Below are 17,291 nucleotides of genomic sequence, written 5' to 3' on the forward strand. Positions count from 1 at the left end.
TATAGTGCTGCCACCCTTTTCTTTCTTTTTCTCTTTCTCACTCATACAAACACATATATTCTAGTGTTCCAAACAACCAATGCTCTAATAATAAGAATGAAACAGAGAGCACGGAAGGCTGTATGAATGAGACTATAAGTAAAGAAAGAGCTGAAGCTGCGAAGAATGATGCAGAACTACCACTCTTAAATTTAAAAAGAGTTTTAGCTGCAACAAACAACTTCAATGTAGCGAATAAACTGGGAGAGGGAGGATTTGGCCCTGTTTATAAGGTGACACTTTCTAAACTGCTTGATAAATATTAATGTAGAGTTTATCTAATATATGCTAACTTGGACAGGCCAAAGACATAACAGATTTAGGTTCCTTGAAGGAGGCAGCAAAAATCTTAATTCCAGGAATATTGTAGCATGATTTCTGTTTTCTCTCTCTAATTCTATAAACCAAAAACTTCAATATATAACTTTAATTTTCTGTAAGCGTTGATCTAGATTTACATTCCTTTTGTCCTGACAACTCAATCAAACATCTCAATCAAAAGTCACCCTACACAATCAAAATCCCAAAACCACTCTCTCACTCAGGATTGAATCGTTGCACAGACTGTGATCTACATAAGCCTTTGGCAATCCTAATATCTAGGATATTATGTTCAATTGTAATTTTAAAGGACAAACCAAACACATTCAAGCAAGAACTCTACAGCATGCCTGCTCAATTAGGCCATACAATTTTCAGAACTTATGTACCAAGCATATCGAACTGACAAAGTAAACCATATGTTTCCCCAGACACCATATGCTTGAGAGTCAATCTAGATAAATGGGTTTTAAAACATGAATTATTTCAAGAAGATAAAAGGAAACCTTTCTTTCTAGTTGAACATAGGGAATTTAGGATAGAATTTAAGAACCTGTGACATATACAGAAGCTTCGCAGTCAAGAACTATATTTTTCATATATAGAAACCGAAGTTTAAGCCACATAGCTATGTCTCAGAGCATATGGTGAAAAGATTGACGCAAGCAGAACTTAAAGAGTACAGAAAGAAGGGAAGATGGCACTTTATCAGTATGGTTGCTGGTTAATCATTCCCAATTTCTATTTTGTCGAAACCTGATTAATCTTCACTTTTTTTTTTCCTTGTGTTTTATCTTTAATTTTTTTCTCCATATTTAGGATACAGCAACCAAAAGCAGATAAAAAAACAACAATCAAAGGCTCAGATAGCTCAAATACCTCAGTTGCAATGAATCAAAAAGAAAAACATAGAGAATAAACTCTGCAAGCAATAAAATCCCAGAAAGATAGTGCCTAGACAATTTATACTAATATAATCAATAACAATTTTCCATTTCTTCCTGTAAAGTAAAAAACGGAGAATTTCAAAAACTCATCTGACAGTTCTCATTCATAATCTCGACCCTCAATTAATCAGAAAAAATATACATGCAGAGTCATCCTGAACAAATCGTGTTGCCCATCAAATCATCTGAGAATGAAACGAATACCTACACTCCTCATGCAAATACAAGAGCCCTCTTGCAGTACCCAAGGCAATTTGCCTTCTTTGGTACGAGTTAGGCCTTGATTCTCCAAAGAGGAAGCTTGCTAGGGAACCTTTGCTCATAAACTCATACACAAGAATTCAGTGTTGCCGCTCGTTGCAGAATCCTAGTAGTTGGACTAAATTTCTGTGATTTGTTCAGCCAATTGCGCTCATTTCAGCTTTGAATTCCAACTCATTTTCTCCAACAATAGTGTCCAATCTTTTGACAGCAACACATTTCCTGTTCTCAAATGCTAAAACTCCTTTAAAAACTGTTGCAAAAGCACCACGGCCTAGTACTTCCTTGAATCCGTTGGTAGCTTCATTTAGCTCCTCGTAAGTGAAACATTTCACATTCATGCCTGGCATGACTGAGTAAGGTTGATTCACCCCTGCATTTTTATTATAAATGCGAGAAACAATCAAGTAGGTTGTTAATAGTAAAACCAAGTTCAGAAACCACGAACTACTGAGGAGCACTGATCCAATGAGGATCATAGTTGAGTTATATTTCTTTTTTGCATTTGGACCTTCAGGTGTCAAAGGAGGAGGGCTGTCTTTCCTTATTTTGATGAGAGCTTTTTCACCAATACCTATGTCCCGCTGCCTATGTCTCCTCCGACTCTAAAGCAAATATCTGAAGGTTCAGAGGTCAAAGGGGACCAACCAGGGGGGTTCCGGCACTTGAGCCATTGCTTTTAGGGTGAACAGAGTGCCTCAAAATTCCATCATACTCCAGAGTAGCTTTCTGGTAGAAATTCTTCATTGAAACTGTGTTGGATGATACCATATTAAGTATGCTTCCATTCTTGGCAGTAAGGTAAATAGACCCAGACTGGTTGAAGATGACCTGAAAGCCAGTGCCCATAGTCATGGTTGCATAATATGCAAAGTTGGGAGATTCCAGTGGTGTTTACACCATAATCAACCGAGCATATCCGGCATCAAAGCATCAACACCGTGACATGTGTCACCACCACAGTGACTTGCAAGAGTCCCACATCGAAATTCTATGCAAACCTCCCACTTTCACCTCCCTATAAATAGGGAGTAGTATCATGTGAAAAGGGGACTTCCTCTCTCCACTTAGAAGAGGATCCGGGTATTAGAGCTAGACCCTAGGGCCGGGGACTCTCTTCTAGATCCCTGACCTAGGCATCTCACTTGTTATCTTTATATTCGGGTCCAACCTCATGTACAAATGTAATCATACACTATTATAATAAGAACATATTTCTCCGTGGACGTAGCCCATTCATTAAGGGTTAACCACGTATATCTTGTCTTCTTTACATTTATCGTTTGTCCAAGTCTTTATACACATGCTTAAGGTCCTCACCTTCATTCATCATCCATCACACCTCATCACTAAGTTGGACTCAATCTTGGCCTAACCATTTTGAGCATCAACAGTTTGGCGCCGTATGTGGGAACCGATACAAAAGGCTTATGACGTTCTCCCCTTCCTCAGTGCCCTTCGGCACCCATACAATCTTCATCATATAGCTTAAGTGATGCCTTCGGCACCCAGCCATCATTTGGCATGAGCTATGCCTTCGGCACCTAGCCATCAATCGGCGCAAGCGATGCCTTCAGCACCCCGCCATTATTCGGCACCCAGCCATCAACCGGCGTGAAACATGCCTTCGGCACCCCTGTGCCTAGCCACAATGCCTTGCAATATGCTAGCTTTGTGTTGCCTTCGGCACCCCCGTGCCTGGCCACATTTTGTGTCGCCTTCGGCACCATCGTGCCTAGCCACATTGCCTTGTGACACGCAAGCTTTGTGTCGCCTCTGGCACCATCGTGCCTAGCCACATTGCCTTGCGACACACAAGCTTTGTGTCGCCTCCTGCACCATCGTGCCTAGCCACATCGCTCTGCGATACGCAAGCTTTGTGTTGCCTTCGGCACCCCCGTGCCTAGCCACATCTTATGTCGCCTTCGGCACCATCGTGCCTGGCCACATTGCTTTGTGACACGCAAGCTTTGTGTCGCCTCTTGCACCATCGTGCCTAGCCACATCGCTCTGTGATACGCAAGCTTTGTGTTGCCTTCGGCGCCCCCGTGCCTAGCCACATTGTCTTGCAACACGCAAGCTTTGTGTTGCCTTCGGCACCCTCGTGCCTAGCCACATCGCTCTGCGACACGCAAGCTTTGTGTAGCCTTCGGCACTATCGTGCCTAGCTACATCGCTCGGTGACACGCAAGTTTTGTGTTGCCTTCAGAGCCCCCGTGCCTAGCCACATCGTGTGTCACCTTCGGCACCCTCGTGCCTAGGCCCATCGCCTTGCAGCATGCAATTCTTATGCCTTCGACACCTCGCCTTGCATGGCTTGCATGACCAAGCCACCATTTCAACCCAAGGAACCACCTTCCGGTCACGTTGAAAAAGTCTCAATTTATGGGTGGCCAAATATCCCAAATGCATCAAGGATATCACCATGCATGGCTTGCGCATGGCCAAGAAAAAATTACTCCAGATAAGATTTCTCTTCTTACATATAAATATCGTATACGAGCATGTGATATTTAAATAATTCATTGCACAATCCTATTCAACAATATAGTTCATGAATATTGCATATAAGTAAAGGCTGTCCGGGCCACTTTGAAGATGCTCCAATTTGGCAAGTGCCAAATATTCCAAGTCACCGACAGCATCACTTTGCAGGGCTAAGGAGGCCAACCACCATTTCAATCCAATGAGAAGCCCACATGACAACTAGCTGAAAGTCTGGAGCAATTTAGATGGCCGAGCCATACGGCACCCAGCCACTAAACTTATCAAAACACCTAATGGGAAGCAGCTTCAAATTCAACGATATTCAAGGGCGCACCCAAGGACACTTGGAAAATTTCTCAAGGCACCCAAGGACACCGAATGGCAACCACGCCCCACCTTCTCCGGAAAATTTTCACCAAATTTCAAATGGCCCAGATCCAATTTCAAGTGATCAAGTATTTCGCACCAGCTGCACAGGCCCACAAAAGTGCTCCCCAAACTGATCGCACCGAAGGCCCAGCAGCTCCCCTTTGAGATGTGGCCTAGGCCTCTTCCAAAACAGCCCACACCGAAGGACTACCAACAGACAAAGATCATCAAAACGAATCCTAGGCCACTTGCCGAACGGCAAGCATGGTGCAGAAGGCAGAAGGAGGCTCACGAAAAATCTCCTTAGGTCCAGGCTCTGCCCAGCTCCAAGGCAAATCCAGCTCCAAATCCCAGCTGTTGTTGCAGCCTTCTCCTTTCTCTAAACACTAACTAAGGGCCCAAGATCACCTTCCAAAGGCCTAGCTCCACTCGACAAACTATTCAGCAAGGTCTGAACACCTGCCGAAGGATCAGAGCACAACAGAAAATCAGATATCAACGCTCCAAATCAGCTTGCCAAAGACCCCAACACTTTCAGCGAGGTCTTAAAATTTCTCAAGCCACCCTTGCCGAACGGCAGGGGTTGAGCTTTGGATAGAAACAACTCCTCCTGCCGAAACAAAAAGGCCCAGCCACGCTTTAAAAGGGAAGGGCCCAACTCGTGTAGCTTAGCCAACTTTACGAAGCCCAGCTACATTGACCCAGCCCCAAGCTTGCAACCAACCCAGCTCAAGTGATCCGGACCTAGCTCCAGACTTGCCAAGAAGAACCCGCCGAACAAAAAATGAGCACAACATATATATAGTTTCTCAACCCACCCTTGCCGAACGGCAAGGGTGAGCAAACACAAACTGGCTTCACAAGATACAAGAGGCCAAGCTCTTTTTACTCACCAAGCTCACCAGCTTCACCAAAAGCTTAGCTCCAGACGACCTAGCCCCTCATCCGAAGGCACAACCTCGAGCTGACCTGCGGTTGGAACCAGCCCACTCAATTGCGAACGGCAACCTCCGTGTAAGAACTTTGGGAGAAGCCTCAATCACTAGTGGTGCCAGGACCACAACAGCCCTTCTCACTTCAACCCTTGCCGCAAAACGCCGAAGACCGAGACTCGAAGAGATCCAAATAGTGTAGCCTAAACTTGCCAAAGGTCCAGCTCCGATCTCTTCCTTCCAAGAATCAACTCCGAACCCAGCTCCACTCTTGCTGAAGGGGTACACGAAAATACAATACACCGGTGGCTCACCTTGCGAGCCGTGACCAGCACCTTCGGATTCCTACAACGGACCTCACGAAAATGGCTTTCCATCGCCCTGCCGTTCGGCAAGGTTCGATCCAAAGTCTAAAGCCGGCCCGACTCCACGGCTTGACAAAAACCCGTGCACTTCCAAAACTCCAATGGTCCGGCTCCAAGAAAATTATCAATATCCCAGCCTCACTAATCTGCCGAAGGAACAAAGGAACACCGCAGGCCTCCAAAAATCTCAAACAAAAACCCTAGCTGCCCTTGTCGAGCGACAAGGGCTATGCTGAAATTAGAGCAACCCCCAACGAACAAATCTTTGAACTACAAACCTCGACTCGAGCCAAGGTAGCCAGGAGTCCAGCTCTATTCACGTTGACTCTGTTCTCACCGAACCCAGCTCCATGGATTGACAGGGGACCCACACAAGACCCAGCTCATGCCAAGGTACCTAGCCCTTTTGATTTTACCTTGCCGAACGGCAGGTTTTGATTAAAGGAGATCGCACATCCCCTCCAACCCCAGGGCCTAGCCTTGGTGCCAACATTTCAAGGCCCAACCTTGGCCAACCAAAAGCCCAGCTTCTTGTCTAAAAATTCCGAAGCCCAGCTCCAAGCCAAGAAGGCCTCTCACGTTGGTCCAAAAACAAGGTCCTGTGGGTCACCTCCACAAACAGGCTTGGAGGCTCGGATTGGCGCCATGCCAAAGGCCCAGGGGCTTAACCCCATACAGAAGTACATGGAGGCCTCAAGTTGCTACCAAGAAAAAAAATTAAAAATTAAAAATTAAAAAAAATAAATTTTATTTATTTATTTATTATTATTTCTTCAAATAATAATAAAAAATGCACACTTGCATTTTTCCTTTCAGCACCCTTGTCATCACGTTCCTACTTTCTAAAGCCATCACTTGGTTACCAAGGATGCATGAGCCAAGGCCATAACTCAGCCTCCCTGTTGAACGGCAGGACCCGGGTCGTAAAGAACTAAGGGCCCACAAACCTCCTTGCCGAAGCTGGAAAGGCCCAAGCCTACTTTTCTCTCCTAAAGTAGCCATCTTTGCTGAACACCAAGTGTGCACTTGGCACAATTCCAAGACCAAACTCTTGTTGAAGCTTCAAGGCCCCAGCCTCTACCGAAGCTCAGCTCCATAAAACCCAATCTCGGCATCCTTGCTAAAAAACCCAAGTACCCAGCTACCTACGGTTCTAAAGGCTCACACAGCTCGTACCATACCTTCCAAGTGTTGACGCAACTTCTAGCTTGCCAACTTGGGGGACTAGGGAACGTCCTACGGCTCCCACTGAACCTGGAATGCTCGGTCATGATTACACAAAATCTAACAAGTTCCCAACCCAGAAGTTACTTCTTGATCGTGAACTTGGGGGACTACAGTTTACACCATAATCAACCGAGCATATCCGGCATCAAAGCATCAACACCGTGACATGTGTCACCACCACAGTGACTTGCAAGAGTCCCACATCGAAATTCTATGCAAACCTCCCACTTTCACCTCCCTATAAATAGGGAGTAGTATCATGTGAAAAGGGGACTTCCTCTCTCCACTTAGAAGAGGATCCGGGTCTTAGAGCTAGACCCTAGGGCCGGGGACTCTCTTCTAGATCCCTGACCTAGGCATCTCACTTGTTATCTTTATATTCGGGTCCAACCTCATGTACAAATGTAATCATACACTATTATAATAAGAACATATTTCTCCGTGGACGTAGCCCATTCATTAAGGGTGAACCACGTATATCTTGTCTTCTTTACATTTATCGCTTGCCCAAGTCTTTATACACATGCTTAAGGTCCTCACCTTCATTCATCATCCATCACACCTCATCACTAAGTTGGACTCAATCTTGGCCTAACCATTTTGAGCATCAACAAGTGGGAATCTTGTTGTGTAAAGCAAGAGATTTCCATCAGATTGTAATATAAACTGGAATCTTCCTTGTGAGTAGTTCGTTTCTGTATAGCGAGCAAAGAGTTTGCCGTTCTGATTTAGAGTCTGTGTGGGTAGGATTGTATCAGTTGGTACATCAAAAGTCTCCCACAAATTGGTTGAGTTTGTGTTGGCCAGCACAAAATTCCCAGCAGAATTAGCACTCCATACCTGTCCGCCTTCCGAGTTTCTAAGCATGAGCATTCCATCACTAGTAAGTTCAACTTTGGATCATTCTTGCACTAGATCATTCCGATTGGCTGAACACACTATGGTTCTATCTGGTATTTTGTTGAACCAGATGGATAGCAGGAAGCCATCTTTTCCGATCTGTCTGAAACCAAAAGCAAACTCACCAGATGGCGATGGCCAGGACAAGTTATCATTAAGTGCAGCGAGGGATGAACCTAAAGATATGTTTGTGGATGTTTGAGCAAGGGAGGTGCATGGAAGCAATATAATAGGGAAGAAGCAGAAAAGACATAGCAATGCAGAAGCCATCATAAGATTACTTAATTACTTCACTGCTATCAAATTTATCAAACTGGACTGCGATCTTAAACAAAAAATACTAGATGAATATTCTATGGACTTTAAAACATATTATTCAAGTCACAACCACACAATTTCCAGCGATTATTGGGGCAATAATGTCTGTCAGTTTGCGTATGTTTCGGGCACAAGTTACAGGACCTGAGTCTAAATGCACCAATGTAAGGTTTGGAATCATGCATTCTGCTACTTTTTAAGTCACAAGTAATAAGCTCGTCTTCACCAATGACCGAGTAAAAGTTCCGTGGTAGATTTACAGTTGGAGCTTTAAATTTGCCTTTTCGGGTCATGGGTGCAATAACTTGGAAGCTGCCTTCTTTGAATCCTTCAAACACATTCCTCTCAATCCTGCTTTATGTCTAGGAGTGAGATGTGTTAAGTGTATAGTGAGATGCTTCTTTCCTGTCCTCCCTGGCCTAAAAGAAGCATTCTTTTTCTAACCCCCTCATTGGGTTGCAGCCAATTTTCAACATTCAAAATTGAATGTGGTCCTTGAGGGAAAAAAGATGTTATTTTCATCATTTGTACTCCATGAATGGCCATAGATCATTCAATCAAACCCATGAATTTTTATGACCTCTCCATATATGAATTTTGAAAATGATACAGTATGAAGATGTGAAAAGAAAGAGTGATTGGCTCCGAGGGTGCTATATCCAACTCAAGGGTACAAATTTATTCATGGAAAATCAATTAGAAGTACATTTGAGTCTTTATTTGGTAGAAATTTTGAGACAAACAACAACAAAAGTGTGAGTGGCAAACAAGGTGGCAATGACCTGATGAAAAAAAAAAAACTTTTTGGGCTTCCCTTTCGTGCAACGGGGGGGAGCAACGTTTGCATGGCTACGCTGATTTTCAGTATGGAGACTTAACTTTTAACTCCATAAAACTTTATTCAATCTTAGACTTTTCAAAGTCATGTACTTTTTATACAATTAGAAATCCAGCCTTTCCTATATTATATATGTTTGCAAGTCTTTTTCAATCTTTATATGCAGGGTAATCACTTGGAAGCTGCCTTCTTTGAATCCTTCAAACACATTCCTCTCGATCCTGCTTTATCTTTATGAGTGAGGTTTATTAAGTTTATATGAGATCAATTACCCTAATCTCTGAGTCTGCTCTGATTTCACTATGTTTATATTGCATATGCATAATTTTTCAAGTTCAGATAAACATGTACGCCATAAAAAATTCATCGCGGTTTATATGTGGAGCACATGATCAAATACTGAAAATACCATCTTTTATTTATGTAACAGAAAATAAAATAAGAAAATACCATTTTTTCGCTGTTCATTTTTTCATGCAATGTTGTTAACAAGTGGGGTTGACATGATATCTTTTACTGTCAAACGGAGATTTTGTGAAGCGAGTTTGCAGCACATTGGCTTTTTATTTATGCTCAAAGTTATACATTGACAAGAAAGCAAGTTTTGAGTAGCTTAATGAAACCTTATTCACTAGGATGACAAGGAAAGTGATGAAAAACGTAGAACAGAGACAAACGAAACGAAATGGTACAACAACGATTATATATATTTATAGTATTGAACTTATGAAAGAGGAGGTGGAGCTGAGACTTCAACAGTTCCTTCAAGCATCAGTGTGACTTTCTTCATGGTGGGTCTGAGTGATGGATCCTCCTGAATGCACCATATTGCAATCATCACATACTTCTCCATCTCGTTGATGTCATTGATTTCCTCATCATTCTCGAAGAGCTGGTGCAGCTTCTTTTGCATATAGCAATCATATGCCCAATCAGCTAGTATCATTTCATCTTCATTGCCTGCCACTTCTTCAAAATGCTTCCTGCAGAAAATAATCTCTAACAACAAAATGCCATAGCTGTAAACATCAACCTTGACTGTGATAGGTACGCTTCTGAACCATTCAGGGGCCACATACCCTCTGGTTCCCCTGATAGCAGTCATGCTTCGAGTCTGGTCCAATCTCAAAAGCTTCGCTAATCCGAAGTCAGAAATTCTTGCTGTGAAATAGTCATCAAGAAGAATGTTTTGAGGCTTGATGTCACAATGAACAATTTGGCTGCTGCACTCCTCATGCAAATACAAAATCCCTCTTGCAATTCCCAAGGCAATTTGCCTTCTCTGGTACCAGTTTGGCATCGATTCTCCAAAGAGGAAGCTTGCTAGAGAGCCGTTGCTCATAAACTCATATACCAGAATTCGGTGCTCCCCCTCATTACAAAATCCAAGTAGCTGGACTAAATTTCGGTGATTTGTTCTGCCGATAGCACTCACTTCAGCTTTGAATTCCAAATCGTTTTCTCTGACCTTAGCGTCTAAACATTTGACAGCAACACACCTTCCAGTATCAGACGCTAAAACTCCTTTAAAAACTGTTGCAGAAGAACCACGTCCTAGTTCTTCCTTGAATTCGTTCGTAGCATTTTTTAGCTCCTCATAAGTGAAATCCTTCAAATTCATGCCTGACATGACTGGATGAGGTTGATTGACCTTTTCTTTTCTAGAATAGACGTGAGAAACAACCAAATAGGTTATTAATGGTAAGAGGATGTTCAGAACCCCCGAGCTAATCAGAGCTGTCTTTTTCATGTTTGCACCTCCACATGATCTCAAAGTAGAGTTGTCTTTCCCAAATTTGATCAGAGCTTTTGAATTAGTCTCAATCCTCCCGTTCGAAAAAGGCAGTCCCTTCTTGAAACAGTCTCTGGCGGGGTTGACAATTGCAGCAGCACAAAAACAATCATCTAGGCAATTCTGTCTGCACCAATCCTCAGTTACCCCCTGAAAATTCTCATAATCCCCACCAGGAAAATTCGTGTTTTGCATCTCTTGAAAATCAAAGAAATGCTCTGGTGAGGCTTGGTCACAACTTTGTGGAACAAATTTAGGTTTACATCCTTTGCCCTCATCATTTGGATCAATAAAGGTGTAACCATGAGGGCACTCGCAACCTTCATCTCCAAGCCTACATAAGCTGTTGAATCCTGAAGATATGTTTCTGGATGTTTGAGCTATGGTGGAATATGGGAGAATCATGAAAAGGAAGAAGCAGAGAAGATCGAGCACGGAAAAAACCATGGTAAGATGAGCGTTTTGCTACAGCCTACTAGGAGTGAGATGTATTAAGTGTACAATGAGATGCTTCTTTCCTGTCCTCCCTGGCCTAAAAGAAGCATTCTTTTTCTAACCCCCTCGTGGGGTTGCAGCCGATTTTGGACGTTCAAAATTTAATGTGGTCCTAGAGGGAAAAAGATGTTACTTTCATCATTTGTACTCCATGAATGGCCATAGATCATTCAATCAAACCCATGAATTTTTTATGACCACACAATTTCCAGCAATTATTGGGGCAATAATGTCCGTCACTTTGAGAGTCCGTATTTAAAAATATATATATATATATATATATATTAAAGAGGAATAAACATTATTATATATTTATAAGTAATTATCTTAGATATATATATATATATATATTGTTTTACTATTCCAGTAATTATAAGCATTTTATTTTATTAATTATTTTTATATTTTTATATATGTTCAATTGAATGAGAGGCTTTGTTTTAATATATATATCATTATTGTCTTAGAATGTGTTATAAAACGTCATAATTCATGGTGTAGATTTTTTTAGAACTTAATTATATACATGCACTGTCTTTCCAACTTATCTCGATTCTGCTTGTGGTGAAAAGCGTCTCAAAGTACGTGCAAAAAGCTGTCTCACGTTACCCTTTCCATCAGTTTTTTGAAGTTCCGTTCACAATATTCTGTTCATCTCCCCAAAATTCGAGCAGTAGCCCCTCCCCTTTATTACTGTTCATCGCTTATTTACCCTCCAAAACTCAGAAATTTCCTAACCAACACAACTAGCAGCAAGAACAACTCGAGAGGTTGAAAAATCATACCGGATCGAAGAAAATGGTGCTCGGAATCGCGACGAGCAATTGAGATTTTTGGTAAAAACCAGCCAATTTCTTGCTTTTTCGGTGATCCAGACGACGGTTGGCAGCGGTGAGATGTGAGGGTGGTAGAGGACAACGTGCTGGTTCTTTTGATATCCATGTCGCTTGGGGTGGCGGAGGAGGCGATGGCAGCCCAAAAGCTGGTGCGATGAGCGGTAACAAATGGGAGGAGCTGCTGTTCGGAATTTTGGGGAGATGAACGATAACGTTGAACGGAACTTCAAAAAACGAAAGGGTAAGCGTGAACATTTTGCACGCTGGGGGTACTTTGAGCGTTTTCACGATGATAATCTGAGATAAGTTGAAAGCACGAGCATGTACATAATTAAGCCATTTTTTTATGTGGGTCATAGATTACTAATTGAAGGTGTAGATTACTAATTGACCTGTTTTAAACTTGCAAGCTGTTGGGATAATATTGAAAGATATAGTTGAGTCATTAACTCACCAGTACGTGTCTTCATAATATCCATTCTCATCTTGTAATGCCTTGGAGTGGAAGGAAAATTACTTGGGCACTGTTGGGTTCATTTTTACACATGATTTATCATGTTATTCACCCAATATTTTGAGTTAGTTCTTAACTTTTTATAGCTTTTTACTTCCTTTTTGTGTTTTCATAGGTTTTACCTTGGTTAGAATGAAAATGAGCTAAAAATGCATTATTGGTTATAAATTCTGTTTTTGTTCATTTTCGTAGGTCAACTTCTTGGCCTTGGATCAGCATCCTCTGGTGCTCGGATGAGGTGAAGATCTTCATGAAACTTGTTGCAATGGATGTTAACTACAATATATCCAAATTTGAGCTCCATTGAACAAGTATAGCCTATCCAACTGATCCATAATTTTATCATAGCTCCAGAGATTTGTCTTGGGCCAGCTTTCACCTCCACTCGATGTCATCTTATTTCTACTTGTTACCATACCATTTGGTAACAATGAATTACCTTATTGAAGTGGGAATTTCTGAGATAAAGAGCATCTTTGTGAAGACAAGAACCAAAGAGCCCATCATGACATAAAGAAAAGAATGATTATGTTATTGATGGGTGAGTTGGAAAGGAGGAGAGAGAAGGATGGGCAAAGGAGAATGAATGTGCATCAGCTATTCTTGAATCATTATTCAATTTTGCAGAGATTTTGGGAGCTTGAGAGCTAGAGGAGGAAGACAAGGGCAGCCAAGCAAGAAGTGCAAGAAGATTTCCACCATTGAAGACCTTAAGCCTCCATCACTTATACAAAATCTGTAAACTCTCTTTCTAGTTTTGTTTTGAATTTGTGTTTGAAATAAGTATGAGGAACTAAACTCCATAGCTAGGGCTTAAGTTGAAGCCCTAAACATGAATACTCTATTGTTTTGATGCTTGAGTGTATGAATTTCTAGATGTTGTTGATAAATTCTCATTCACTAAATTAATCTATCCTTGAAGTACCTCCTTAATCGGGAACTTGGGGGACTCCTGTTAGTACAATATCTGGCCAAGCACTCCTAAGCTAATCCAAGCAAAGGGAAGAGAGTCCCACATCGACAAAACACAAAAAGAGGGGACTCTCCCTCACCTATAAAAGGAGACTCCTCTCCTTCAAGAAAAGAGAGAGTAAGGCGGGCTATTAGGGTACCATATGGCTCACAAGGGCCTCATGGGCTTACCCCTAAGCCCATTTACAAAGCTCACGGATCATTTGCCTTCAGCCAGATCCTCAACCTTCGGCCATCAGCCTTCGGCACCTTTCCATCATTCGACGCGTGCGATGTCTTCACATCCCCAATGATTGAATCGGCCTTGACCTTGGCCTTCGGCACCCTTCCATCATTGGCGCGTGCGATGTCTTCACATCCCCAATGATTCGAATCGGCCATCAGCCTTCGCCTTGGCACCTTTCCATCATTCGGCGCATGCGATGTCTTCACATCCCCAATGATTTGGAATCGGCCTTGACCTTGGCCATCGACCTTTGGCACCCTTCCATCATTCGGCGCATGCGATGTTTTCACATCCCCCCAATGATTTGGCATCAGCCTTCGGCACCTCATGATGAATCTTCTCCCTTACGATGTCAAGGCATGCCGAACGGCACCTCCCAAGAGACATATTTTCATTCCATGCCTGCACACAAGAGAAAGCGAAGAAGGAGCTGAAGCATTGCTTGGCCAGTGCATTGACGATTACAAGTCCCCAATCATGAAGTACCTCATTAATCGGGAACTTGGGGGACTCATGTTAGTACAATATCTGGCCAAGCACTCCTAAGCTAATCCAAGCAAAGGGAAGAGAGTCCCACATCGACAAAACACAAAAAGAGGGGACTCTCCCTCACCTATAAAATGAGACTCCTCTCCTTCAAGAAAAGGGAGAGTGAGGCGGGCTACTAGGGCACCATATGGCTCACAAGGGCCTCATGGGCTTACCCCTTAAGCCCATTTACAAAGCTCACGGATCATTTGCCTTCAGCCAGATCCTCAGCCTTCGGTCATCAGCCTTCGGCCATCGCATTCGGCCCTCGGCCTTGGCCATCAGCCTTGGCCCTCGGTCTTACGCCATCACCTTGGCCCTCAGCTTTCGGCCCTCAGCCTTCGGCATTCTTCCTCCTCTCCTTAGGTCTAACCCTATGTGCAATGTATACAGTCTTTAACATAATGATAACATACTTCTCCGTGGACATAGCCCATTATTCGGGTGAACCACGTACATTTGTCTTCTATATGCATGCCTATACCGAATGCTCTCACATACCGAGGGTCCTCACCTTCATCATCCTCCTCCTCATCTTTAAGTTGGTCTAATTACTACCCGTTTAGTTTTTACCTCCAACAAGACTGATGAAGAATGACTTAAAATACTCACCATGACTACCTAATTATTGAGGATTCTAGTTTTGTTTGATCAATTTGGAGCCAAATACTCACCTCAATTACCATGACTTTTGATGTGTTATTTCTTCTCTACTTCATCCTTTTCATGTTTGTCCCTTGTTCTACCGAAACTCAAACTTACAGAAACATATCTTTAGGTTCATCCCTCACTGCACTAAATGATGACAACTCATCATGGCAATCACCTTCTGGTGAATTTGCTTTCGGTTTTCGACAGATTGGAAAGGATGGCTTCCTACTAGCCATCTGGTTCAACAAGATAACCGAGAAAACCATTGTGTGGTCAGCCAAAGGGGATAATCTTGTCCCACAACGATCCAAGTAGTTGGACTAAATTTCGGTGATTTTTTCTGCCAATAGCACTCACTTCAGCTTTGAATTCTAAATCATTTTCTCTAACCTTAGTGTCTGAACTTTTTACAGCAACACACTTTCCATTATCAAACACTAAAACACCTTTAAAAACTGTTGCAGAAGCACCACGTCCTAGCTCTTCCTTGAATTCGTTTGTAGCTTTTTTTATCTCCTCATAAGTAAAATACTTCAAATTCATGCTTGACATGACTGGATGTGATTGATTCACCTTAGCATTTCTAGAATAGACACGAGAAACAACCAAATAGGTTATTACTGGTAAGAGGAAGTTCAGGACCCCATAGCTACTGAGGAGCACTGATCCAACAAGGATCAGAGTTGAGTTATCCTTCTTTTTTGTGTTTGCACCTCCAGCTGATTTTAAAGTAGAATTGTCTTTTCCAAATTTGATCAGAGTTTTCCCACTAATACTAGAGTCAATCATCCCATTCGAAAAAGGGAGTCTCTTCTTGAAACAGTCTCCGGCGGGGTTGAAAATTGCAACAGCACAAAAACAATCATCTAGGCAATTCTGTCTGCACCAATCCTCAGTTACCCCTTGAAAATGCTCATAATCCCCACCAGGAAAATTCTTGTTTTACATCTCTTGAAAATCAAAAAGATTCGTCCCTGGTGAGGCTTGGTCACAACTTTGCGGAACAAAGTTTTGTTTGCATCCTCGGGGCGCATCATTTGGATCAATAGAGTTGTAACCATTAGGGCACTGGCAAATTGGTCCTTCATCTCTAAGCCTACATAAGCTGTTGAATCCACATGCACCACCACCCACACCTTCCACAATTGACAAGCAGATATTCGGAGGTACAAAAGTGGAAGTAGACCAAGCCACCGGCCACCTTCCGGCACTTGAGCTAGTACTTTTAGGATAAACATAGTGTCTCAAAACTCCATCATACTCTAAAGTTGCTCTCTGGTAGAAATCTTGTATTGAAACTGCATTTGGTGATATGGGATTGAGTACGCTTCCATTCCTGGATGCAAGGTAAGTGAGGCCAGACTGGTTGAAGATGACCTGAAATCCAATATCTGTTTTGGTTGACCAATAAGAAGAATTGACAGAGTCTTGTGGGAAATTTGTAGTGTAAAGTGCGAGATTTCCATCAGATTGTAGTGCAAACAGGAATCTACCTTTTGAGTAATTTGTAGCCGTGTAGCGAGCATAGAGGTTGCTGTTTTGATTTAGAGTTTGTGTTGGCAGGATTGTATCAGTTGGTTGATCAAAACTCTGCCACAACGTGCTTGAATTTTGGTTGGCCAGCACGAAATTTCCAGTGTCTAGCATGGCTGCATAGGCAACTCCAGTACCAGCAGATTCAGCATACCATATTCTCTTGCCAGTTGCATCATTGAGCATAAACTGGCCATCACTTGTAAGTTCAACTTGGGATCCTTGTGGCACAAGATTATTCCCATTGGCTGACCAGACAATTGTTCTCTCTGTTATCTTATTGAACCAGATGGCCAGTAAGAACCCATCTTTTCCAATCTGTTGAAAACCAAAAGCAAATTCACCAGATGGTGATGCCCACAATGAGTTATGTTAGTATGAAATTTGTATTGTCATTTCCTAGACTCTAGCATAGGTTGGGAGTTAGTGTGTGAATATTGTTTACTAGATGTTTTGGCGCAACACATTCAATCCCAGATTTCTGAAGCATGACTTGACCGATATGAGAAACTGATTTCAAGTAAATCATGACATAATCATGCATTCATTATAGGATTCCTAATTGGAGTTATTTTTCACTCAAAGTATTTTTATCTTAATCTTATTTTTAATAGGATTAGATTTTATCTCTTGATATTATCTCTTAAGGAACTATATATGTCTTGGATTTTTTAAATTAGTTTGTATTATTTATGTCTTGGATGTTTACATACAGTGTCTAAGGAACTATATATGCATAC

General features: G+C 42.2%; 2 pseudogenes; both read right to left on the reverse strand.

The window, feature by feature from the left end:
• Window positions 1–1,483: 1,483 nt before the first annotated feature.
• Window positions 1,484–8,118, reverse strand: LOC103341906 (G-type lectin S-receptor-like serine/threonine-protein kinase LECRK2; annotated as a pseudogene).
• Window positions 8,119–9,534: 1,416 nt separating this feature from the next.
• On the reverse strand, window positions 9,535–16,923 carry LOC103341905 (G-type lectin S-receptor-like serine/threonine-protein kinase LECRK3; annotated as a pseudogene).
• Between the last annotated feature and the right edge of the window lie 368 nt (window positions 16,924–17,291).

This window comes from Prunus mume, linkage group LG1 (assembly GCF_029339155.1).
Source record: "Prunus mume cultivar Tortuosa linkage group LG1, ASM2933915v1, whole genome shotgun sequence".
Classification (NCBI taxonomy): Eukaryota; Viridiplantae; Streptophyta; class Magnoliopsida; order Rosales; family Rosaceae; genus Prunus; species Prunus mume.